Here is a 24572-nt window from a genome sequence, read left to right as displayed (position 1 = left end):
GCACACATATGAAACTAAATTTCATTTTTGGTATACTATTATGTAAGTGGTATTTTAAAAAAATAATTCATCACCAAAAATTGACTTTATATCCAGTAAACTTGCCAAAGTCACATACTAGTTCTAAGACATATTTTGGTATATATTTTGAAATTTTCTATGTAGACAATCATGTCATGTGTGAATGGAGACCATTTTCTTTCTTCCTCTCCAATCTGTAAGCCTTTGACTTCCTTTTCTTGTTTTCTTGTATTGGCTAGAATGTACCCAGCATGGTGCATCCAGTAGGATGTTGGATAGGAATGGTGAGAGAGGACATTCCTGGCTTGTTCTTAATGGGGACATTCAGGTTTTTACCATGAGACGTGTTTTTTCTTTTTTCTGTTAGTGTTAATTACATTGATTGATTTTCAAATCAAGACTCCCAGGATAAACTTGATTGTGTGATATTTATTATTCTTTTTACATAATGCTCAATCTGATTTGCTAATAGTACGTCGACTATTTTAGCTGAGCTCTTCTTAGAAGTGCCCATTTAGTGGCATCTACCCCAGGTAAGTGTGTGGTCACATCTCTTCTCTCCCTATAGGTATCTACTTGTATTTTGGATCTGTTGGTTTTCCTGAGACCTCAGTTCTCTAAGAGGTTTGAAAAAAAGTTATGAATTTGCAGTTGTCTGACCTTCTTTCTCTGTTTTTGCTGCTGTAGGGGTGAGAGGAGTCCTCTGTCCAGCTCTCTAAATCCCTAATTGGAAACTGGAGGCTCCACAACTTTTTTCCCACAATTGTTTATTTTAGTCAGAATCCAAATAAAATTTATACAACATAATGTTTATATATCTCTTAAGTCCTTTTTGATCTATATTTTCTTCCCCCCTTTCTCTCTTTTTTCTTTCCCTTGCTACTTTTTTTCTGTTATGTCATCAAAGACACTGGGCCTGTCTATATTACAGAGCTTCCTCCCATCTTAATTTTGCTGATTGCATCGCTGAGATGTGGTTTAGTACGGTGCTCTGTCTCCTATAAACTGGTAGTTATATCTTGAGGTTTTTATCAGAATCAGGTTTATTTTTCTTTAATAATTCATAATCTAGGTATTTGTGTGTCATGTTATTAGCTATTGATATTCAATGCCCAGCTCTGTTAATTCATTAGGGCCCTTTTAAAGCCTTTCTTCTACTGTAATAAACATTATAGTAAACATTTTTAGTGCAATGAAAATTCTATAATGAAGTTGAAGAAAATGAGGCTTAGAGAGGTTAAGTGACTTTCCTAAGGCAATACAGCCAGCGAGTAAAACATGTAGCAAGGCCTGGAACCAGTGTCTAATAAATGCAAGTCCTATATGCTTTTTATACCATATTGCCTCTGCAGAGTTTGCATTATTAAGTAATGGGAAGATCAGTGTTTCATCCCTAGGCACATGATACGTATCTATCTCTTTTAGGAAGGCTGAATTCTCTTAGGACCATACCAAATAATTATTCAAAAAAAAATTTCCCCCCAAGTTCTGGGTTATATTCATTTTTATGGATATGATTAAAATTTTTTATGTTAATTCTAGTGTTTGAAATGATATCTAAATTCAACTCAGAATCCTGAGCAAATTTCTGCTTGCACCTCTAGTGCTACAGAAAAGAAGAGAATAAAACAGATTTAGATTAAGTACTATAAAGCAGTGTGTTTCTTTTGTCTACTACAGTCAAGGCTTGCTACTGAAATTTTTCTTCAGCTTGGAGAAGAGAGAGACGGGGAGAGAAGAAGGGAGAAAATAAAGAGGGAGAATGTTGCAGTTGGTTTTAATCTATCACCTAAATTTTTCATGGGTTTGTTTCTTAAGTGATAGAGTATCTCCCTTGCAGGAGTTGGGGGGTGGGTAAGAAATTCCATAAATTATTGGTTAGAGTTTTGTGGAAACAGCTGAAGAAAAAGACATTTTTAACATTATAAAAATAAATGAACTGTGTTAAAATCAACCAAGGACAGATATCTATCCTGACCTGGGCATTCACTTTTCATCACAAGTGGATGTACTTAGATACCCAGCCTATATCATCTGATGCATGACTGATGGTCCTAAGCTTATTTTTAAGAAAAGGGCATGACTGTCCCACCCTGCAAGTGTTTCCTGAAATCTCTACAACTTATTAAGTCAATAATAATAAAGATTATTCTTGAAATAATTGTAATCTATTTCAAATCCAATTTATGAAATAAGGTGGGCTGAACTTGGCTTTAGCTTTTAAGCACAGGGTTCTGGGAATCCCCGAATAGAGGAAGCGCTCAACCTCCCATATTACCTTCCATGCAGACTTAGAAAGTTAGGTATGAATGGACTTTTTGGCCTGGATAGAACTTTTTCTCTGGACTGGGTCCAATGGAGTTACTGGAATCCTGTTGGACACAGGAGAAAATGGATCAGAAATCCAAAGAACCAATCCAACTTTGAAAACAATGTATGTTAAAGGTGCAGCACGAGAACCAGGGTGAACAGATGTAAAGTGGGGATTATTGGGTTGGCCAAAAAATTTGTTTGGGTTTTTCCATAAGATATTATGGAAAAATCCCAGTGAACTTTTTGGTCAGCCTAATACATTTGGATTCCTAGAATCCTTAGAATATTAAAAGTATTGTGGAGTTGTAGTGATATTCTGGTCCAGCTCATTTTGGGGAAAGTGACTCATCCAAAGTCCCAAAAATGCCACTGGCTTAAGTAGGTGCTGGAATTTTGTTCTCTTAAGTTATTCTTTAAATGTCTTTTCCCCTGACGTCTGATTCAGAAGACCTGGGCATGAGTCTGGCTGTAATGTTAACTGCAACTGTGATCTTGGGTAAATCACTGATTGTCACTGAAACTCCTTTCCTCCACCTGAAACATGTGAATATTAATACCTTTTAGAATGTAGTGGATTAAATGGGATAATATGCTTAGAAGCCCTTTGTGAACTGCAAAATGCATAGAGAAGTTATTAGAGCTGAGGGATCAAACTAAGTCTGGTTAGATCCACTGACATTCCCTAGGAAATTTCATGATAGACCTAGACTTGCCTTCTCCCTGAAAACCTTGGGTGTGAATCGAAGCCCATTAATATCTCATGCAATGAGCAGTGGTGAGGTCGTCAGTCGCCACCTTAGTAGGGTCATCCGGAAGGGCCCATTTATACTCTGGAAGGAACCTGATTCTTGAGAGCAGCACCTACATCTTCCTTCTGCTGTGAAAAAAAAAAAATTAATAGATTTCACTAATGTCTATAGGAGTATTCACCAGGGATCTTTGGAAAGAGTAATCTTCACATTTAGAAATCTTCTCATAACGGATAATGGGATGATGAGGTGAAAAATGATCTTGGCTACTTATGATTCTGAAAAGCCTTCAGACTGAATAATGTATGGTGAATTAGACATAATGGCAGAAAAGAAATAACTCATTTACTTCAAGGTCCACTTAGTTATTTAATCACTTTTACTGTCACATAAATACATACTGCCAGGCAAAGTGGTGAAAAGTTAGTAACAGCAAAAAATTGCAACTGTATAATGACAGCCTAGCACATGCTTTAAAAAGAGAACTTAATTCTGGACTTCTCACGGCATGTACACTGTAGAGGAGCAGTGACTGGAATCCCTTACTTTGTCTCTGCATCATTATATATCATGGAACAGAGAGGTATAAAATTGGCCAGTTAGATCTGAATCGTGTTTGGACTTAAATGAGATCGTTAGAATGAAAATACTTTGGGAGAATACTAATAGAATATAGGATTATTGTTACTTTAAATTTTTAGGTAATTTAGGCCAGAGAATGGAATGGACACTGTTAGTCACATAAGCTGAAACAGAAAAACCTGTCCTGGAGTTATGACAGGCATTAAAATGCCCCATGTGGCGTCTGAAATAGTTAGCAAAAGGCACAATTACTGAATTGTGTTACAGATACCAAGTGACAGGAACTTGGTCATGAAGGGCAGTTCATGAGAAGTGGAATAATTAGAGGGAGCTATACAAAGACCTTGAAGAATAAGAGAAGTTCAGGTGTGGAAAACTGAAAGGTGAATTCCAGTCTGGTTTGTGTTTTTTTCAAGGATAAGAAAGAAAGTTTTCAAGGATAAGAGCTGGACATATATGGTTCTAAAAGTTGGACTGATCCTAGTGTTGTAGTCTTACCCTTCTTCAGGGCCTCCAGAGATTTTTCAACAAGGAATCAACTTGGGGATCTTGCTCAAAGATGAGCACAGGTGTTGTCTTGACACAGAAAATGCCAACAGTGGTTAATGAAATTTTGTCCCCTCTCATGCTCGTTAAACTGCAAAGCAAGGTTTCTCTCCTTTAAGAGAACTGTGTCAGTGCTATCATTCTCTGGGCTTAGGTCTGCTTCTTATCAAGAGCTATGACAGAAAATATATTTGTTGGAGTGCTTCTTTCCAGTGGAAACATAATGCAAGCCAGGTACACAAGCCACATAGGCAACTTAAAATTTCCTCGTAGCCACGTTAAAAAAGAAAAACAAATCTGATGAGATTATTTTAACATACAAATATATTTAATCCAATATGTGTAATAAACATAAAATTATTATTAATGAGCTATTTTACATTCTTCTTTTCATACCTGGACTTCAAAATCTGGTATGTATTTTACTTTTTTAGAGCACATTTCAGTTTGCACTAGCCACATTTTAGGCTCTCAGCAACCATGTGGCTAGGTGGTTACAGTAATGGACATCATGAAATATTCTTTATCCATTGTGGAGAGTGGTACTGACCGAGTTTAATTCTGTATTTGAGGATGAATTTCCAGAGTGTCTGGGGTGAGGTGGGGGCATCTGTCCATGTCTAATGATCCATCCAAAATCAACTCCATATGATCAGAAAAGTTTAAAATATTTATCAGAAGAATATGTATGAATGATGGCTTACATAGTTTTGAGGAGAAAGAAAATCAAAGGAAAATGTTGGTAGATTTACCATTATAACATAGAAAACTTTTAGAATAATGAAAAAGTCAAAATTATCATTGAAAAAGGGGCACCCAACAGATTAGGGGAGATATTTGTACTTATTCAGAGACAGGTTTTAATGAATACCTATCGTAGTAAATATCTATCCTGTATAAAACTTATTCAAATGTAAGAAATAAAATTAAGACCTCATTTGATTAATGAAATAGTTAACAATTTATAGAAGAAAGCCAATACTGTTTAAGAAAGTTTAATATGTATATTTCTTACAAAAAAGAAAATTAACCATCATTTAAACCAGGCAAATTCTTATACTTATTTTTGAAGCAAAAACAGTAATGCCCAATGCTGACAAAATTCTAAGAATACATTGGTAAAATCGTTTTGAGATGCAGTATGAACAGAATAGCACTAGAATCTTAAAACTGCTCCTATCTTCTTATCTGCAGTTCCATTCTTGGGAATATATACTTCTTGGGAAGTAATACATCAGAAGAAAATAAAGGGTGCATTTGACAATGTTCATTTCTACTTGTCTGTAATAGTGAAAAATTAGAGAGTGGTTAAACAAATGATACTAGATCACCTAAATTTACAACTATATAGCCATTAAAGTAGTAATTATGAAGATTGCATGGGAAAATGTTTAAGGCATATTATATGGAAAAGAAGAATGCAAAATTGTGAGTACATTTTGATTATAAAAATAGGAAACCCTATGTGTGGACAAAGACCAGAAGGGAGTATAAAAAGATAAAGATACCCATGTAAAGGTGGAGGGATTATGATTTGGTGTATTTTTTTTTATAAATTCTAAGAGATTGGATCAAGATAGTAGGAAAGGAGCATATGCACTCATTTCACATGCTAGCTCAAAATCCTTCAAGCTAGGCTTCAGCAGTATGTGAACTAAGAACTTCCAGTTGTATAAGCTGGATTTAGAAAAGGCAGAGGAACCAGAGATCAAATTGCCAACATCTGCTAGATCATAGAAAAAGCAAGAGATTCCAAAAAACATTTGCTTCACTGACTACGCTAAAGCCTTTGACTTTATGGATCACAACAAACTGTGAAAATTTCTTAAAGAGATGGGAATACCAGACCACCTTACCTGCCTCCTGAGAAACCTGTATGCAGGACAAGAAGCAACAGTTAGAACCAGACATGGAACAATGGACTGGTTCAAAATTGGGAAAGGAGTACATCAAGGTTGTATATTGTCACCCTGCTTTTTCAACTTATATGCAGAATCAGTTCAGTTCAGTTCAGTCACTCAGTCGTGTCCGACTCTTTGCGACCCCATGAATTGCAGCACGCCAGGCCTCCCTGTCCATCACCAACTCCCGGAGTTCACTCAAACTCATGTCCATGGAGTAGGTGATGCCATCCAACCATCTCATCCTCTGCCATCCCCTTCTCCTCCTGCCCCCAATCCCTCCCAGCATTAGAGTCTTTTTCAATGAGTCAACTCTTCTCATGAGGTGGCCAAAGTACTGGAGTTTCAGCTTTAGCATCATTCCTTCCAAAGAACACCCAGAACTAATCTCCTTTAGAATGGACTGGTTGGATCTCCTTGCGGTCCAAGGGACTCTCAAGAATCTTCTCCAACACCACAGTTCAAAAGCATCAGTTCTTCGGTGCTCAGCTTTGTTCACAGTCCAACTCTCACATCCATACATGACTACTGGAAAAACCATAGCCTTGACTAGACAGACCTTTGTTGGCAAAGTAGTGTCTCTGCTTTTCAATATGCTACCTAGGTTGGTCATAACTTTCCTTCCAGGGAGTAAGCGTCTTTTAATTTCATGGCTGCAGTCACCATCTGCAGTGATTTTGGAGCCCCCCAAAATAAAGTCTGACACTCTTTCCACTGTTTCTCCATCTATTTCCCATGAAGTTATGGGACCAGATGCCATGATCTTGGTTTTCTGAATGTTGAGCTTTAAGCCAACTTTTTCACTCTTCTCTTTCACTTTCACCAAAAGGCTTTTTAGTTCCTCTTCACTTTCTGCCATAAGGGTGGTGTCATCTGCATATCTGAGGTGATTGATATTTCTCCCAGCAATCTTGATTCCAGCTTGTGCTTCTTCCAGCCCAGGGTTTCTCATGATGTACTCTGCATATAAGTTAAATAAGCAGGGTGACAATATACAGCCCTGATGTACTCCTTTTCCTATTTGGAACCAGTCTGTTGTTCCATGTCCAGTTCTAACTGTTGCTTCCTGACCTGCATATAGGTTTCTCAAGAGGCAGGTCAGGTGGTCTGGTATTCCCATCTCTTTCAGAATTTTCCACAGTTTATTGTGATCCACACAAAGGCTTTGGCATAGTCAATAAAGCATAAATAGATGTTTTTCTGGAACTCCCTTGCTTTTTCAATGATCCAGTGGATGTTGGCAATTTGGTCTCCGGTTCCTCTGCCTTTTCTAAACCCAGCTTGAACATCTGGAAGTTCATGGTTCACATATTGCTGAAGCCTGGCTTGGAGAATTTTGAGCATTACTTTACTAGCGTGTGAGCTAAATGTCAGGCTGGATTAATCAAAAGCTAGAATCAAGATTGCTGGGAGAAATATCAACAATCTCAGATATGCAGATAATAACACTTTAATGGCAGAAGAGAAGAGGAACTAAAGAGCCTCTTGATGAAGGTGAAAGAGGAGAGTGGAAAAACTGGCTTAAAACTCAGCATTCAAAAAACTAAACTAAAATTAAAGACACATACTCCTTGGAAGAAAAACTATGACAAATCTCGACAGTGTATGAAAAAGCAGAGACATCATTTTGCCTACAAAGGTCGTATAGTTAAAGTTATGGTTTTATTAGGAGTCATGTATGGATGTGAGAGTTGGACCATAAAGAAGGTTGAGCACCAAAGAATTGATGCTTTCAGACTGTGGTGCTGGAGAAGACTCTTGAGAGTCCCTTGGACTGCAAGGAGATCAAACCAGTCAATTCTAAAGGAGATCAACTCTGACTATTCACTGGAAGGACCAATGCTGAAGCTGCAGCTCCGATACTTTGGCCACCTGATGTGAAGAGCTCATTGGAAAAGACCCTAATGCTAGGAAAGATTGAGGGCAGGAGGAGAAGGGGGTGACAGAAGATAAGATGGTTGGATGGCATCACTGACTCAGCGGACATGAGTTTGAGCAAACTCCGGGAGACAGTAAAGGACAGGGAAGCGTCATGGGCTGCAGTTCATGGAGTCGCAAAGAGTCGGACACGACTTAGAGACTGAACAACAATAGTAATTTTATAAGTGTGGATATTAATTTACAAATAGATAAATCAGATTGTTTACCATCTGAGCCACTAGGGAAGCCCCAGATAGAAGAATAAAATGGGGCAAAGTTCAGAAACAGTTTTAGGTAAGTGTGGGAATTCAGTTTATTATGAAGCATTCAATTTGTTGAAAACTAACAGACCATTTAGTAAATGATGTTGGGATCACAGGCTCCTCATTCAGAAAAAAATCTAAACAGACATCTAGATTATATCATATTTTATTATACACAAAAATCAATCCCAAGAGTGTTAAACTAGGTGCAAAATCACCACTACCACCAACCATGTAAGCAAACAAAGCTATAAAAGCTACCATAATTTAAAAAAAGTATTTAATATGAGTAAAAAAATTATTTAAAAATAGTTTTAAAAATAATTGAGTAAAAAAGATATATTAAATTATTTTTAAACGTTAAAAAATAATAAAATTATTTAAAAATAATTTTAGAGTTACATAAAAGTACAAAGATAGTTCAGACAGTTTTTGTACACCCTTCTCCCAGATTACCCTAATGCACACATCTCACATAACCAAAAAGTTTTGATGACCTCAAATGAAAAAATAGGCCTATCAAAGGCAAATTTATGAAAATTATGCTGAAATTCAGATTTTGTTGAGAGGACAGACTGATATAGAGCATTTTCAACATATAGAATGGGAATTTTATTAATATCCAATAATGAGCTCCAACAAATCAGTAACTATAAATAGGAAACACCTCAATAAAAATGTGCAGGAAAAATTAGGCAATTCACAGACGAAGAAAAACATAATATGTAAAACACCCAAAAACATACAGAGAACTCTTAAAATTCAATGATACAAAGCAACCTAAATAAAAATGAGCTAAAGACTTTAATAAACCCTTCACCAAAGAGGATACACAGCTGGCAAATACGCATGTGAAAAGAAGATCCACTTCATGTACCATCAGGGAGCTGCAGATCAAAGCAATAGTGTGGTACCGCTGTGCACCTCTGGGAATGGCTGCAGTCCAGAACATTGACATGAAATGCTGGCGAGGGTGTGGAGCAGTAGGGGTTCTCATATGCTGCTGGTGGGAATGCAAAATGATATTTTAGAAGGCAATGTGGCGGTTTCTTACAAAGCTGAACACCCGAACCATACAATCCACCAGCTGAGTTCTTTGATATTTACTCAGAGGAGTTGAAAACTATGTCTACACAGAAATTGGCACAGGCCTGTTTGTATCAATTTTATAATTGCCAAAACTTGAAAGCAACCAAGATACTCTTTGGTAGGTAAATGGGTAAATAAACTGTGGTACATCAAGAGAATGAAACACTACTCAGCACTAAAAAGAAGTGTGTTATCAAGCTATGAAAAGACATGGAGGAAATTTAAATGCATATTACTGAGTGAAAGAAGTCAATCTGAAAAGGCTACATGCTGTATGATTTCATCCTCATGATATTCTCAAAAAGGCGAAGCTATGTAGACAGTGAAAAGATCAGTGGTTGTGGGGTAGAAGGTGAGGAAGAGCGATGAACAGGTGGAACACAGAAGAGTTAAAAGGCAGTAAAAATACTCTGCATGGCACTATATTGGTGGATATCTATCATTATGCATTTGTCCAAACCCATAGAATGTGCAACACCGGAATTGAGTCTTAAGGTACACTGTGAATTTTGGGTGATTATAATGTGTCAATGTAGATTCATCTTTGGTAAAAAAAAAAATGTACCATTCTAGTGAGTGATGTTGATAATGAGGAGGCTCCTGTGTGCAGGGCAGGGAGTATATGGTAAATCTGTGTACCTCTCTCTAAATTTTGTGTACTTTTTAAGAGCAGTTTTAGGTTTAGTAAACTCTTTAAAAAAAGGGGATAGAGCCGTGTGTTCAGACATGCCTATGATCTCTAGGATGTGTTGTTAAAGTGAAGAAAGCAAGTCAGAGGATGAATAGTAGAATCTAATCCCCTTTGTGTTAAGAAAGTGTTCATATATGTAATCAATTCATGCAAAAATGATATGAAGGGTGCCCATCAAGGAATAGGAGAAGGAAGCATTCATGTTTCAAATTATGTAATTTTGGATGTTTGAATCTTTCACAGCATGAATATATCCCCATTGTATTTGTGTAATGCAAATTGAAATGAGAAAAGAAGTGACAGATTTTATTTTCTTTTTATCTATTTACTTTATGAATATAAAACAATTCTTTTCTATTGACAGTATGTGCTTAGTCGCTCAGTCATGTCTGACTCTTTGCAACCCCATAGACTGTAGCCCTGGAGAAGGCAATGGCACCCCACTCCAGCACTCTTGCCTGGAGAATCCCATGGACGGAGGAGCCTGGTAGGCCACAGTCCATGAGGTCGCAAAGAGTCAGACACAACTGAGCGACTTCACTTTCCCTTTTCACTTTCATGCACTAGAGAAGGAAATGGCAACCCACTCCAGTGTTCTTGCCTGGAGAATCCCAGAGAGAGGGGAGCCTGGTGGGCTGCCGTCTGTGGGGTCGCACAGAGTCGGGCACGACTGAAGCAACTTAGCAGCAGCAGCAGACTGTAGCCCACCAGGCTCCTCTGTCCATGGGGATTCTCCAGGCAGGAATACTAGAGTGGGTTGCCATGCCCTCCTCCAGGGGATCTTCCCAATCCAGGGATCAAACCCAGGTCCCCTGCATTGTGGGCAGATTCTTTACTCTCTGAGCCACCGGGGAAGCCCATTGACAGTATGGGGATTTAGAAAGAGTGAGGATATTTGAGTATATTCCTCCACAAAGGGCGTCTCTCAATACTGACTCACATTTCTAAATAGGCCAGCTTACCTTTTGGGAGCACAGCTCTCCATATCAGTTTCTTATATCTCTTAGGGATTTCCTAACTGGCTCCCCAGCCCTGGCCTAGAGCTAAGGGGGCATTCAGTTTCCAGGCACAGGCTGGCAGTTGGCAGTGTTTGCTTAAAGGCAGGTTGATGTTTTAATCAGAGTGCTTTGCCTGTAGCACTGGCATTTCAGAAACACTGACAACCCAGGAGGAAGCAACAGATAAGCAGCATATCACTGGCCAGAGTAGGCCTTCCTATTTCTCAGATTAAACGGAAACATATGCCCAACTGTGAATTTTAAACAGTGTCATCAGGATGTTTGACAGCTCATTCAGGAATATAATATGGTTCTATTGAGGAGGCAAAAGCTATAATCCAAATCTCAACATTTCCCTTCATCTATCACTGAATGAGAATGATAGGTATATAGCTTTCATGTACCTGGTACTGGTGTGTCTGTACACACGTGTACCTGTGTGTGTGCTGCATGCACACATTCACATAAGTACATGCATATGTGAGCGTGTATGTGATAGCCCCAGTCTAAAACATTTCATGTTGTTTTCCTTCGTAACAATGAAAATATTCCCCAAAGACAAAATTCTGATGTTGAAATCATATTCCCAAGGGATTGGGGAACAGAGTGTGTATGTGCATAGGAGATAGCACGGATAGAAAATTCTGGTTGTGGCTATGCTGTTTAATGATTTAGGATACCTATTCTAACTGTGTATCATCCATCCATCTGTTCAAGAAGTATATTTTGTTAAAAAAAAAAAAGCCAGAAAAAGTACTGTAGAGTATTGAATGTAGAAAACAACTTCAGTTCAGTTCAGTTGCTCAGTCGTGTCTAGCTCTTTGTGACCCCGTGGACTGCAGCATGCCAGGCCTCCTTGTCCATCACCAACTCCCAGACTTTACTCAAATTCATGTCCGTTGAGTTGGTGATGCCATCCAATCATCTTATCCTCTGTCGTCCCCTTCTCCTCCTGCCTTCAATCTTTCCCAGCATCATGGTCTTTTCTAATGAGTCAGTTCTTCGCATCGGGTGGCCAAAATATTGGAGTTTCAGCTTCAGCATCAGTCTTTCCAATGATATTCAGGACTGATTTCCTTTAGGATGGACTGGTTGGATCTCCTTGCAGCCCAAGGGACTCTTCAAGAGACTTTTCCAACACCATAGTTCAAAAGCATCAATTCTTCGGTTCTCAGCTTTCTTTATAGTCCAACTCTCACATCCATACATGACTACTGGAAAAATCATAGCCTTGACTAGACGGACCTTTGTTGGCAAAGTAATGTCTCTGCTTTTCAATATGCTATCTAGGTTGGTCATAACTTTTCTTCCAAGAAGTAAGCGTCTTTTAATTTCATGGTTGCAGTCACCATCTGCAGTGATTTTGGAGCCCCCCCAAATAAACTTTGACAATGTTTCCACTGTTTCCCCATCTATTTCCCATGAAGTGATAGGACCAGAGGCCATGATCTTAGTTTTCTGAATGTTGAGTTTAAGCCAACTTTTTCACTCTCCTCTTTCACTTTCATCAAGAGGCTCTTTAGTTCTTCTTCATTTTCTGCCATAAGGGTGGTGTCATCTGCATATCTGAGGTTATTGATATTTCTCCTGGCAATCTTGATTCCATCTTGTGCTTCTTCCAGCCCAGTGTTTCTCATGATGTACTCTGCTGCTAAGTCACTGCTAAGTCACTTCAGTCATGTCTGACTCTGTGCGACCCCATAGATGGCAGCCCACCAGGCTCCCCTGTCCCTGGGATTCTCAAGGCAAGAACACTGGAGTGGGTTGCCATTTCTTTCTCCAATGCATGAGAGTGAAAAGTGAAAGTGAAATCGCTCAGTCGTGTCCGACTCCTAGCAACCCCATGGACTGCAGCCCACCAGGCTCCTCCATCCATGGGATCTTCTAGGCAAGAGTACTGGAGTGGGGTGCCATTGCCTTCTCCACATATAAGTTAAATAAGCAGGGTGACGATATACAGCCTTGACATACTCCTTTTCTGATTTGGAACCAGTCTGTTGTTCCATGTCCAGTTCTAGCTGTTGCTTCTTGACCTGCATACAGATTTCTCAGGAGGCAGGTCAGGTGGTCTGGTATTCCCATCTCTTGAAGAATTCCACAGTAAGTTGTGATCCACACGGTCAAAGGCTTTGGCGTAGTCAATAAAGCTGAAGTAGATGTTTTTCTGGAACTCTCTTGCAACTTAAGTATTAAATTTTCATGGAACTATTTTTGAAAATGGTTCCATTCTGAGAATCTTTTAAATCTTAAAACAATTTTTAAATAATTGACGTATGTATGGCCATAATTTTGTGTTCTTGAAAGAAATAGCTTGGATGTCAGGATGTTGCCAGTTTCTACATCCTGTGCAAGATGTATGGGGCTGAGGCAACTGTCAGAGAAGTAGTGTGTGTGTGTGGTGGTGCATGTGTGAGGGGTGGGTATGTGGAGTGGGTAGGAAAGGCCAGAGTAAGACCAAGAGCCAAAGTGGGAGTCTTTTTCCTTCTCTCCTTCCTTTTCTTCTTTCCTCCTTTCCCCTTTTCTTCCTTTTATCTCTTCTGACTACTCCTAACTTCTCCCTCACCTCTCCCCTTTTATTCTGTCTCCCTTTTTCACACTTGCTGTTCTTTTCTCTACCTCATACCTCTTTTGTATGTACAATTATGAAATTTTTAGAAGTTTTTTTACTATGCTTTTATAAAGCATCTTTAGCAGAAGATAGACTCATATGAATTGCTACAGTGCTTCAAATCCTATTGTTCTAGCAGTATATCCCGAGTAACTTTGATAGGGAACATTCTTGAAGAATTAATAAGTTATATTAAGGGCAATCATTGTGAAGAATAAAAGCAAATACCTTTTTAAAAAGAAGAAAAAATACTTCTAATTAAAAAATCATGTTCTTATTGGAAATATCTTCACTTACTTGAATACAAAGAACTCAAAACATTATAAGAAAATGTAGACTCAATAAAATCTCATATTCCCTGTTTTAAGTTTACCTTTTTCCTCAAGAAGTACCTGATTTCAATTGTGACATTAAATTCTCAAAGTTTGCTTGTGTATTATTAGCAGATATTTGTGATTTTGTTGCTGGTTTAAAACAATAAAAGTATTCAGCATATACAGATTTGAATTAATAACTAGAATGGCCTATTGCCTAAGACTCAATAATCGGATGCCAAACCAGAACATCATAAGAATGTCCAAACTAATCAAACAAAGTTTTCCTTGTTTCTTAGCATTTGCTGCTGCTGTCTGCAGAAAAGATCGTGCCCTAGAGGGTTGTGTGGATTATCCAGGAGAAAGAAAAAAAGTGGGTTCAAATTTAATTTTCTGATCTTCAGTTTCTTCTGTGAAATGGGGATAGTAGTAGTAATATTTACTTAACAGATTTATGAAGTTGATATATAGTTTGAAGAATGTAAGTATTCCTGAATCAACTTAAAGATTTATAGATATTATGAATACTTCTTAGGTATTCATACTATTATCAATACAAACTAAGAGAAATGAGGTATGTGAAAAATGCTGTCTAAATATTACTTATTATTCAGTGCTCAGAAGGGTCAGAGGTCATGATTTAAAAAAATATACTTAAAAAATTTATGTATTCATTTTTGATGGCACGGGGTCTTTGTTGCTTCGAGGGGGCTTTCTCTAGTTGCAGTGAGTTGAGACTCCTCTTTGTTGCTGTGTGCAGGCTTCTCATTGTGGTGGCCTCTCTTGTTGTGGAGCATGGGATCTACATGTGAGCTCGATAGCTGCAGCTCTCAGGCTCTAGAGCTCTGGCTCAATAGCTGTGGCACAGAAGTTTCTCCCTTGCATGTGGCATCTTCCCGGACCAGGGATCAAACCTGTGTCCCCTGCATTGGTATGGGATTGGATAGAGTCTCTGTCTTCAAGTAGAAGACCAGCTAATGAAGTCAACAGCATAAAAAGTGCTTTCAATAGCAGATAGCTATAGATAACACATAGCTCTCAATTGTCTCTGTGCGGTTTACATTTTTGTAAGTTAAACAATGTCTAATGAATACAAAACTCTGGTTGCTGATTACATGTATTACAGAGTGGAATGCAAAGCTGTTGCCAAGTTATATTAAGCCACATACAAAAGATACAAAATCTATAGTGAAAAAAGGTGGCTACTAATGAATCCATTCTTTAGTCAACAAATATTAAAAAGCACCTAACTATATACCATGCACTGGAGACACTGGGTGAACAAAACATATAGACTGTTTACTCTCCTGGAGTGGACACTCTGGTACAGTGTAGATGACCCTCCAGAAAGGAGTGATCAGGAAAATACCATCAGATAGTGAGACAATGCCAATGATTCTCAAAGAGTGGTCCCAGCTTAACAGTATTGTTGTCACCTAGCAGTTTGTTAGAAATGCAAATTCTCAGAACTCTCAGATCTACCCCAGACCTACTGAATCAGAAACTCTGGAGGGCTGGGGCTGGAATTTGTGTTTTAGTAAGTTCTCTGTGTGGTTCAGCTGTTTGCTCCTGGTTGAGAACAATGGCACCATGCACAGAAGTAGCGTTGCTTAATGTAGTTGAGAGTACTCAGGTATTTCATTTGGGTTGGGTGCTGGGGAAGACCTCTCTGAAGAGCTGATGTTTAAGTCAAAATCTGAATGTCAAGAAAACTCATCCATGGTTCCAGATAGAACAGAGACCCTGTGTTGGGAACAAACATGGCATATTGCACGAGCGAAAAAGGTTGGTATGGCTGGAATACACAGTGACCATATGGTGGTCAATGGGTAGAGCAGTTCAAGTTACGGTCAGAGGTGTTTGTGGTGAGGGCTCAGCTGGTGGTGGAGGGGGCTTCCCAAAGTTAGTGGGCATACAAATCACCTGGGAATTCTGTTAACGTGCAGATTCTGATTCAGTAGATCTGGGGGTGGGACTGAAATTCTGCATTTTAGCAGCTCCTTGGCAATGATGTGGGTGCTAGTCCATTGACCATGCTTGCAAGTGGTAAGCAAGAGGGTAAGACTTTGCAGTTATGAAATGCAATCTAATCCCAAACCTCTGTGAGTGTGGTTTGGGTTTATTTGTTTAAAATTCTGTGGTTCCTTCAAAACACAGCTGTGTTATCCTCTCCCACCCAGGTCCTTTGCTTTTTGAATTCCTGGGCTGACCAGTGGAACCTTCTCATTATTGCTGCCTTTTACTTAGGGTTTCTTTGCTCAACTCCTGCTCAGTGGCTTTTGGAATGTCTAATCTTCATCTCTCCAAGTTATAGCTTCTCCTTAGTGATCCAGTTGTAAGAAGTTTAGGTTTGTTCATCCATTATCTCCCTCTGGAGTCCCAAGACCTTGAGATCAGCGGAGGGACATTTTCTGCTTGGGCCAGGGCTATGAACCTTCAGATGATGCCTGGCCCCCAAAATACAATCCATCCAAATTCTTTTGGACTCACTGTAGGACTCTCTTACGCATCCTAACCTCCTCATACATTCCTGCCAGGTTCAGGGTTCTGCCTGTGTATCCTGTGACATCTGACAATGCTGCGCCCCTGAGTTTTGGTGTCATGGGGGTTGTCCTCCCTTTCTGCTCTCTGGTCTTTCCCATTGGCAATCACAGGAGAACTTTCTTATTAGTGTTTGCTCCTTAGTTCTCTGCTGCCCTCTGCTGGGTACCAGGAGCCAGAGCCCTTTACTTGGCTTGACTATGGAGCTCTTGCTCTGAGTACTGATCACCTACCGAGATGCTCCACCCTTCCCACATTCCTTCCTTCCTTTTCCTATTCAGCAAGAATGTATTGAGGATATTCTATGTGCTAGAAACTGCATAACCCTGGGGTACATAGGTGAACAAACTTAGTCCCTATCTAGAGGGAAGACAGAATGTAAGCAACAATTAGAAGACAGTTTGAGGAAGACCAGATGAGAGACAGGCAGAAGTGTGATGAAACTGGAGAAGAGAAACATTAGCATTGCTGGCAAAGGTAGGGAAGGCTCCACCGGGATTTCGGTTTTTGAGTTAGATTTTAAAAGATGGTCAAGAATGGGCAGACTGCTGGGGTCTTAGGTTTACAGAATAGGAGGGATGGAGAAATTACATTCTGGTTCACTGAATAATGAGCCATCCAGAGTGTTAGAGGACAATGTCATAGATGATTAAAATTCATATCATATTCTCCTTGAGGCTTAAACACTGGGGTCTTTTTATAGTCCTGATGCCTTATATTTAAGCATACATATACCCAACAAAAAATAAGCACCAGAGTTTTCCTGTTTAAAACAGACAAAAAAAAAAAAAAAGGAGGGAGAGAGAAAACTTAATGAAGAAAAAAAGAAATAAGGTTCTGATAATCTCTGTATTTTTTTTTTAACCTGTGAGAGAGGTTATATACTCTACCTCTCCTAAAGTTGAGGAATTTGATATTTTCATTCTTATATTATTTGGGATTTCTGTGCTACATACCAAATAATAACAGTAAATACATTATCCCCAGAAAGATGTTTTGTTCTTGTTGCTGGTGAAAAAATTAGCTCACTAACACTTCATCCCCAATTATGCTGCTCTTGCACTGGAGCGCGCTCATCAAGATAACTGACAGCTTCAGTTGCTATTTGTGAAAAGTTGGCACCCAGGCTGGGCATCCTGCCTGCAGAATGGCATAGGCTGAGGAGGAATGGTAAGTTAACTAGCCTTACCCACCTTCCCCCGCTCTCCCAGTGCCCCCAGCCTGAGGTACAGTAAACAGCATCTGGCTTAGTAATACAAATGAAGAGACTGGATCTCTTAAGGAAGATGACGTTACTACATCCTTACCTGGTTAAAAAATGAAAATGTAGACTTCTTATCAGTGAAAGGAGTACATGTCTCAACATGGAGCATGGCCCTGGCATTGTCTCTTTTTATGTTCCTGGTTCCTCTCACAGGATCTGGCCTGTGGTGGATGCTTTCAAAATGTTAGTATAACTGAGTTAAGTTCTATTGTCCTTCAGACAGAAGCACCATCTTTATGTCTCCCTAGTTGGTAGAGCTCCTAGAAAAGTGGTTGCTTAGTTTCGTATTACATGGTACATGCACAGGCTTATCACAGGAACTATGGAGGGGCTCTGTTTCTTTCCACTGACTCATTGGGTTCTCTTTTCTGAAGCCTCAGCTGCCCTGGATTCTCATATGATTCAGAAAATACTAACAGCCTGTGCCAGTCCTTCCTAAGGATTCATCCTGAAATAATTCATTGGTAACAGAGATGTGACATCAAAGATGAGACAGATACAAGGAGATATCATGACATACCATAGATAAAAGTCTTTCGCTTGGAAAGTGAAAAAAGTGTGGCAAAAATTGAAGGGAAGAGTCTTATAGAAGCTCTATGCCCCAGCTAGAAGTGTGAAGTAAGTGGGTTTGAGATTGAACCTACCACTCAAAGAGCCTCTTAAATTTCTACAAGCATCGAATATGAGACTAGAGAGCCTTTAGGAATCACGTGTTCAAAGTCTGTGATTTTTTATTAATGGTGTATTTATATTTGTCCCATCACTGGAAACAGATAAGTTGATCTGCAATGGTTTAAAGAGAATAGAGTTTTATTTTTCTTACACAAAGTCTGATAGTGTTGATTTGGTGGCTCAAAAGTGTCGGGATCCATCATCACTGCAGTTTTCCTGGCCTTTCTCTGTTGCCCATTGTCTCATAATCATGAGCAAGAAGGCTGCCACAGCTCTAGCCCTCATGCCCGTATTCAAGGCAGGAAGGGTGACGGTGGGGAGAATAGTTTTAGCCACATCTGGAGAGCAGAAAATTTCCAGAAGTTCTCCAGATGGCCTCCTCTTACATCTCTTTAGCCAGGCACCCCTGGACATAGGGGAGCAGATAAAGTGGGGTCTGGATATAATGCTGCCATGGAAACACTGAGGGGCTGTTAGCAAGAAAGAGGTGGAGTTGGACAGTGCAGGCAGTGACAGTGTTTTTTGCATATGGTGAAGCACCAGGACTCAATACTGGCAGACAAAGTATTTCTAACTACATATTGTTAACAATCAACGTTCATCCCAATGCAAACAAGTTAATGCTAGATCTTTAATGCCAGTTATTATGCCCAATGCCCTGACAGAATGTAAAACAGAGGTGAGTTACCTGGTTTTGACTACTTTGGGCACCTACAAGTGGCTCTGGCAGTCATATGTGGTCATCCTAGTGAGATTTATCTGCATTATGGAAGATAATATGCATTTTTTTTTCATATTGCGATTCCAACACCTACCAGGATTGAGCTATACAATGGTACTTGGTGTTTGTCCTGAGACTTCCAAGAATCCCCCAGATTTATGAAAAGCACTGGTGAGCAACAAACTAATGTCAGATGCAGGTACTGGCTCACTTACTACCTAAATGACTAATTCCCCACATACCAGCTCACAGTGGGGGTGATTCAAATCAGTGCCTTAGCAAAATTACAAATTGCTGCATGTTAGAGTCCTCCAGGATCTCTCTCCCATTGTCAAAGCCATGACTGTTAAATTTGCAAGTGGAAAAATGCCTACTGTGCATTTTTCAAAATGCTTTCATGTCAGCAGTGAAGTATCAGAGCATAATGCCAATAAGCCTTTTCAATATTTATTTAAGAAAATACTGAATGACATTTTTACTATTTTAGTTTGTTAAGACATGAGGCCACTGTCCTCATCTACCTATCATCCTCAGATATTGTTCCTCATCTACCCATCATCTCCAGATAGATGACCAGATCAAAACCTGAGCTTCCTTTATCTTTCAGGCTTGAATCTTTCCAGGTAGGATTGTTGGGGACCAAAGTCCTGATTAAAACTTATGATCCAAGCCTAACTGGGTTCAGGTCTTAATAGAAGGGATGGTGGTCTGGAAATAAAAGAGAATCAGAATAAGTGGGGTAATCAAACTCTAAAAAAAGATAGAAGGTTAACATCACAGAAAGTTCTGGGAATTGGCCCTAACCCTAAGCTTTCCTCCTTTCTCTCTTCACTATCCTATTATCCCTCTTAGACTTCTCTCTTTTTTTTTTTTTTTTGAACCCTCTTTCTCACAGACTGAATTCTGGGAAAAGGAACATGCTAAGGTGTCTGGGTACATACATATATCCATACGTACCCATACTCACATTCACACCCATATCCATACTTGCACCTATACCTGTACCTATGCGTGTGTGTTCAGTTGCTCAGTCATGTCTGACTCTTTGTGACCCTGTGGACAGTAGCCCGCTGGGCTCCTCTGTCCATGGGATTCTCCAGGCAAGAATACTGGAATGGGTTGCCATTTCCTCCTCCAGGGGATCTTCCGGACCCAGGGATCGAACTCGCATCTCCTGCATCCATCCTCTCCATTGGCAGGTGGATTCTTTACCACTGAGCCATCTGGGAAACCCCACCTGTACCTATGTAAAACTGTGAAGCTCTCTCAGTCGTGTCTGACTCTTTGCGACCCCATGGACTGTAGCCTACCATGCTCCTCCATCCGTGGGATTCTCCAGGCAAGAATACTGGAGTGGGTTGCCATTTCCTTCTCCAACCTGTACCTATACTTGTACCTAAACCTATACCTATAGCTTGTACCTATCATCTACTGGTATTTGGTCATCAAAATTACCAATATATTTGTACTTACAAAAATGGCAGGGTATATCTAAATATTGCAGACTTGTATTGCAATCACAGATTTTGTCTAACATGAGATATGCAACAACTCTATAAGAGTGAAAGTCCACACATTAATTTAGGGATTCCCCTGAGTTTGCACATAATGTTTTCTCTCGAAGACTTGTGGCAAGTCATATATATATATAACTTAAACAAAATTTCCTATGTGTTCTGTTACCAGAGAACTGAAAAATATACTGACATCCCTAATCACATTTTGCATTTTAGGCATCATCCTCGGTGACTCATATATTTCATACATGTTCTTTCCCTTCAGAAGGTTGACCAGCTTGAAGTCAATGAGCATCTGATTGAGGCTAATGACTTATCACTTTCCACAGGCCTAATGATTTCTATCTTTGCCTCAATTGCATTGAGTTAATGAGACCTCTGCTTCTTATCACGGATATCAGCACTTTCATTTTTCCTTTCTCCACTCATTTTTGTAACCTAGTAAGGGGAAATGTAATGAAATATTCATATAATTACACAAACATTGCTTTACCTTCAAAAATGGGGATGCATCTGGCCAGCAGTCCTACTGTGAAGTAGCCAACCCTGTACGGATACAAAAAAAACTCTTATTTAGGGAGTTAAATCAATAAGCTATCAATGTACGGATTGCGTGGAAATTGCATACATGGAAATGAAACATAGCCTTGTCACAGTTTTTAAAGTTGGTCATTAGTCATATACTGAGTGTCAAAAGCTGGAACCAGGAGCCAGTATTCCTAACTCCAGATAATTAATAATAATTAGTTCATTCAACAAATATTTATTCAACATCTATTCTTATATGCAAGATAGTCTGGTAGAGGAAAAAAAATCACCCTTTCTTTTATGAAATAGCATGGAAAATGATTTTGCTCTGTAAGGAGAGTCACAGGTTGAATTGTTGGAAGTAGGCATCGAGGTAGAATTTAGTGTGCAGGATGTTTATTGGAAATTAAGGTCTGTGGAAGGGAGGTGGAAGAAGAAGGACTGGGCAGGGGGGGAGGTGAACTGGGCTATAGGCCAGGCACAAATTTCCCTGGCTCCATGGGGAGTTCTGAGCATATATTTTCCGTCAGAATTGACCCTCATTGGGCTGGACTGGCTGAGCCTTTTCGCTGAAGCCCTGTCAGTGGTCACTGAGTGTGGACTACCCCAGGAAGAATGTTCCCTTGGGCAAGGTGGCTGCCTGCGGCTGAGGCATACCTTGATGGAGCTGGTAGAGCTGGGTCAACAAGACATCCCTTCAAGGAGGAATCTGTTAATGCATCTCTTTAGGATAAAAATCTCAGCAAACTAGGAATGGGGGGAAATTTCTCAACTTGATAAAGAATATTTATGAAAACCTAACTCATACTTGGGAAATGGCAACCCACTCCAGCATTCTTGCCTGGAAAATTCCATGGACAGAGGAGCCTGGCAGGGGCCCTGTGGGGTCACAGAGCCTGACATGACTGAGCACACACACACTCACTGTTAAGTATGTCCACATCATACTTAATAGTGAGAAATAATGCTTTCCCCCTGAGTCTGAGAATGAGGCAAGAATGTCCTTTCTCGTATTAGTCAAGGATTCCCAGAGAAACAGAACTAGTAGGGTATGTATCAATCCCGTTCTCCTGGGCTCCTTACCCTGCTGCTCTCCACCCAGGTGCCCTTTCCCAGTAAAATCTCCTGCTTTGTCAGCACATGGGTCTCCTCGGACCATTCATTACTGAGTGTTAGACAAGAGCCCAGTTTTGGGCCCTGGAAGGGGTGCCTCTTCCTGCAACAAATGGTGACTCTGGTGGGGACTCTTCGCTGAGATTGACATCCTGACCACTCGGGGTACTCAGGGGCCAGCTCGCCTGTCAATGGACCAGACCCAGCAGCCGCAACTGGGACCCTTTTCTCCCTGGTCTCCTCCTGACGTGGACAACTGGCCAGAGTGCCCTGACCAGTAAGGAACAAGAGACTTTACTGACCTCTCTCCCCTTCCCTCTCTCTTTCCTCTCCTTAACCCTTCCTATCCTTCCCCGTTTTTCTAGTCCCCCGGTCCTGGATGCAGGAATCTGGTCGAAGGGCCCTCAGCCTGAGCTGAGGATTGGAGACTGATCATCTCCTCTTGGCAGAGAACTCGAATTCTGGTTCTGGTCTGGTCTGATTTCTGGTAGGGCCGAGTTCCAGTCCTCCCTTCTCTGGTGGCCCAGGGAAAAGTCCCATAACGCCTGGGTATCTGTAGGTGGCAGGAGACGTCTGTAAGGCCACCCCTTTCTCCCCACCCCTCCCGCCTCCTCCCCCTTCTTCTTGCAACCTGGCTTCTTTTCCTCCCTTGACATCTTTGATGTTAGTATTGGATTCTTGTATTTAAGGGCTTCCCTGGTGGTGCAGAGGTTAAAGCATCTGCCTGCAATGTGGGAGACCTGGGTTCGATCCCTGGGTCAGGAAGATCCCTTGGAGAAGGAAATGACATCCCACTGCAGTATTCTTGCCTGGAGAATCCCATGGACGGAGGAGCTTGGTGGGCTACAGTCCACGGGTCGCAAAGAGTCGGACACGACTGAGCGACTTCACTTTCACAAGGAGATTTACTGTGAGGACTTGGTTTATGTAATTATGGAGACTGAAAAGTCCCACAGTCTGCTCTCTTTAGCTGGAGATCCAGAAAAGCTGATGGTGTGATTTAACCTGAGAACTAGGGGAATATATGGTATAAATCCCAGTCTGAGGGCCAGAAGAGATGAGATGAGATGTCCTAGCTCTACCAATGAGGCAGGGAGAAAGGTGAAATCTTCCTTCCTTTGCCTTTTGTCCTATTCAGGCCCTTGATTAGATGATGCCTGACCACACTGGGAAGGGCAATCTACTGAGTCCACTGATTCAGATATTGATCTCATATGGAAACACCTTTCATAAACACAATCAGAAATAATATTTAATCTGGGCACCCTGTGGCCAATCAAGTTAACACAAAAAATTAGCAATCATATTCACGAACTAGTCAGCATTTTATGAAAGTCCTTGGCAGTGCAATAAGAAAAGAAAAGGAAACAAAATATATACAGAATGGGAAGGAAAAAAATAAAACCATCTTTGTTTTCAGATAAAATGAGTGTTTATCTAGATTGTCTGTCTAGCCCACCAGGCTCCTCTGTCCATGGGATTCTCCAGGCAAGAATACTGGAGTGGGTTGCCATTCCCTTCTCCAGGGGAATCTTCCCAACCCAGGTATTGAACCCAGGTCTCCTGCATTGCAGGCAGATTCTTTACTGTCTGAGCCACCAGGGAAGCCAAACACCCTGGTAATAATGAATATATACTGGGTACCCATATTATGGGCTTCCCAGGTGGTGCTAGTGGCAAAGAACCCGCCTGCCAATGCAGAAGACATAAGAGATGCGGGTTTGACCCCGGGGTCAAGAAGATCCATTGGAGGAGGGCATGGCAACCCACTCCAGTATTTTTGCCTGGAGAATCCCACAGACACAGGAGTCTGGAGGGTTACAGTCCATGGGGTTGCAAAGAGTCAGACATGACTGACGCTACCTTAGCATGCATGCACCCATATTATGGTTTCTAATACATTCTGCAATCCAATAAACTTCTTAGATTCTAAGACCGGGGCAGGAAAAAAGAAAAGAGTGGGGCAGGAAATATACCAGGTGAACCCAAAGCATTTTCTAGAGCCAGAAAGTAAGATAGTGCTAAACAAACAAAACCCCCACAGTGATGGGATATATCACAGGAAGTCAACTGAAAGAGCTTCCAATGGCCAAAGCTGAAACAATTTAATTAAAAAAAAGAAACAGTATTAGATTGCAACTTAAGGTATAAAATCAATATCCACGCATTCATACAGATGCAAATAAATGATTGAATAAATAGATGAATGATAGTGGTGGAG

The sequence above is a fragment of the Oryx dammah genome, unplaced genomic scaffold (assembly GCF_014754425.2).
Source record: "Oryx dammah isolate SB20612 unplaced genomic scaffold, SCBI_Odam_1.1 HiC_scaffold_13, whole genome shotgun sequence".
NCBI classification, from domain to species: domain Eukaryota; kingdom Metazoa; phylum Chordata; class Mammalia; order Artiodactyla; family Bovidae; genus Oryx; species Oryx dammah.
Note: the sequence above shows the minus strand (reverse complement) of the source record.